Source organism: Heterodontus francisci, unplaced genomic scaffold (genome assembly GCF_036365525.1).
Source record: "Heterodontus francisci isolate sHetFra1 unplaced genomic scaffold, sHetFra1.hap1 HAP1_SCAFFOLD_75, whole genome shotgun sequence".
NCBI classification, from domain to species: Eukaryota; Metazoa; Chordata; class Chondrichthyes; order Heterodontiformes; family Heterodontidae; genus Heterodontus; species Heterodontus francisci.
This window is the reverse complement of record NW_027141820.1, coordinates 1,597,910-1,601,027: the sequence shown is the minus strand read 5'-3', so window position 1 is coordinate 1,601,027 and position 3,118 is coordinate 1,597,910. Positions and strand designations below refer to the sequence as shown.

General features: G+C 42.5%; 1 non-coding gene across 1 annotated transcript; it reads right to left on the bottom strand.

Moving 5' to 3' along the window:
- Positions 1-2,566: 2,566 nt before the first annotated feature.
- On the bottom strand, positions 2,567-2,640 carry trnat-agu (transfer RNA threonine (anticodon AGU)). The gene has a single exon. It is a non-coding gene; the product is annotated as a tRNA-Thr (tRNA).
- Between the last annotated feature and the right edge of the window lie 478 nt (positions 2,641-3,118).

Below are 3,118 nucleotides of genomic sequence, written 5' to 3'. Positions count from 1 at the left end.
GACTACCAAATAAAACCTACAACTGTAAAATACTGTTAATCCATATTTTAAATTAAACACAAGGCAAATAAATATTGATACATTAAGAGAGCAGGAAACAGTGAGAGCAGAATGGAGCATAAAGTGCCCAGGAGAGGGAGTAAGAGTTCACTCGGAGAGCAGGGAACAGCGAGAGCAGGCGTCAAAAAAGGCAAAGGAATACACAATTAATGGGAGAACACTGAACGGTGTCGAGGAAGTGAGGGACGTTGGAGTGAATGTCCACAGATCCCTGAAGGTAGCAGGACAGGTCAATAAGGTGGTTCAGCAGGTATATGGAATCCTTTCCTTTATTAACTGAGGTATCGAGTATAAGGGTGACATGGTATCCATGTCAATAAGTCACTGACAGCTAACATGCAGGTGCAGCAAGCAATTAGGAAGGATAATAGTATGTTAGCCTTTATCGCAAGAGGATTTGAGTACAGGAGTAGTGAATTCTTGCTTCAATTGTATCGAACCCTGGTTAGACTGCACTTGGAGTACTGTGTGCAGCTTTGGTCCCCTGACCTTCGGAAGGATATTATTGCCATAGATGGAGTGCAAAGAAGGTTCATCAGACTTGTTCCTGGGATGGTGGGACTGTCCTATGAAGAGAGATTGGGGAAACTGGGGCTGTATTCTCTAGAGTTTTGAAGAATAAGAGGTGATCTCATTGAAACCTACAAAATATTTAAAGGACAGTCAGGGTAGATGCAGCTAAGATGTTTCCCCTGGTTGGGGAGTCGAGAACCAGGGGACGCAATTTCAAAATAAGGGGCAAGCCACTTAGGACAGAGATGAGGAGAAATGTTATTCCTCAGAGGGTTGTGAATCTTTGGAATTCTGTAACCCAGAGGGCTGTGGAAGCTCAGTTATTGAGTATGTTTAAAACAGAGATTGATAGATTTCTAAATACAAATGACATAAGGGAATATGAGGAAAGTGTGGGGAAAAGGGCATTGAAGTGGATGATCAGCCATGATCATATTGAATGGTGGGGTAGGCTCGATGGGCTGAATGGCCGACTCCTGCTCCTATGTTCCTATGTTCCTAACTCCACATTATCGATGAGATACAGCCTCAGGCTGACTTGTCGGGTGTTGCAAACAGATATCACTGCTTCTGATCTTCACCAGAACAGAGAGTGAGATGTAAAATTGATCATCAAACAGACTGTGAGAGAATACAACAGAATAAAACACATGGAAAGACACTGTGGAATAACAAATAGATTTGATTGGAATTTTGAATTTTGATTGGAATGGATAAAACAGCAGAAACAGCAGAATAAATTGGGACAGAAAAGAGAAACTGATGGGAAGAAGGAAGAAAAGAAAGGATGGATCTGTTCACTTTTTTCAGTTTTTTCACTGGTCCATCAAAGCTGGATTAAAAAAAGATGCAAAAAACAGAGAATTTCACCAAAAAGGGAGATTAAATGCTGCCGAAACCTTGGATCGAAGGATGCCCCAACAGATCACCTGTTTAACTGCCTCCTCACTGGGGGATTTCAATCAATGAGCAATATTATTCTCTACTTTTCTTTTGTTAAATGAAACCACTACTGTCACTTGGAGTTAATATCCCTGTGTTCCAACTCCTGAATAATAAAATTGTGAGTTTCGCGATATTTTCTGGACACATTCCCTGCTGAAAGAACTAAGAACTGTTTTCTAATTTACACAATACTATATACACACTCATCAAGCCTCCTAAACGAGCATCCTTGGTGCTGCTCTCTCTTCTCCCAAACCTCATCTCATGTGACTGTTACATCATCACTCTGATTGTGGGAGGGGTTGATCCCACTGTCTTCAGCATTAATCCTTTACAGCCTCATACTGCACTGTCTGTTCAAAAAAATCGGTGGAGGGAACTTGAATTATCAAAACAACAACAGCTGCCAGTTGAAAATCAACTCAACCCATCAGAGAGAGAGAGAGAGAGAATGTCAGAGAACTTCCTGCATCCAGTCCTGACCCTGTCACGCTCAGCAGCTGCTCACCCAGACCCCACTCTCATCAACACTGAACATTTTTACTGAGACCCTTCAAATACTGTTTATAAAAGGCCGCAAAGATCAAAGTTCACACAGTTGTATTAAATACAACAAAGTTTAATATCTTCTCACCGTTTCTCGGGAACCACATGAGACTTAGGTTTTCTTATTTGGTTCCTTTGATTTTTCTTGTTCCTGACTGACAAATATTCCAAACCTCAGTTAAACCCTCCCACTTGCGTCATGTCCCAGTCTCGGTTAAAAGCAACACATAATGACACAAACACTCTCCTTCAGTGAGATTAATATCAAGCTGTTTTCCAGGTTGAATGTAACTGTGAACAAATTTATGTCAAAGAAGTCACCTTTGATGTATTCGCACTGAAGTTCTGTACCAGGAGGAGCAGCCATTCCAAACTCATATCCTTCACAAAGGCTGTTTTTGTATGTGATTGAAATTCATCATGTATTTTGAATTGAAGCTCACAAGACACAGATGTCAGTGTTGATAATGAAACTTTTCAAGCATGTTGCAACTGTGAAATAAGGCTCTGCTGGGAGTTGAACCCAGGATCTTCTGTTTACTGGACAGGTGCTTGAACCAACTAAGCTACAGAGCCAGATTGCAAATGTGTGTGCAATTGAAATCAGAGGAAGACCTTGCAGATAGTGGGCAGACTTTGGCGAGTCAAGAGCTGAGTTCGTCACGGCAGAGTTCCCAGCCTCTGACTCGCTCTTGTAGTTGCAGCTGTAGTTGTAATTGTAATAGGCAACCGTCCGTCTCGGAAGACAATGGGCTGCACCCGGGGTGTACGTCACTTCTGTGTGAAACATCGTTTGTTGTGGCTGTCGAGGACGACTCGTGAGTGACGATCCCTTCCACAGCTGGTACAGATGATTATCATTGGCCCGAGGTCGACTGATAATTTTTCCTTCCTCTGACCTCTCTTTCCCACCATCTGGTCATTTCTTTTGTCCTCTGCTTTTCCCATGGTCTTCCTGAATGCCTTTCTCCAGGAATTCCAGTCAGCAGGAAGGACTTCCCATGCATCGACTCCAATCCCAGTCAGCTTGAGATCTCGCTTTGCCGATGTCCTT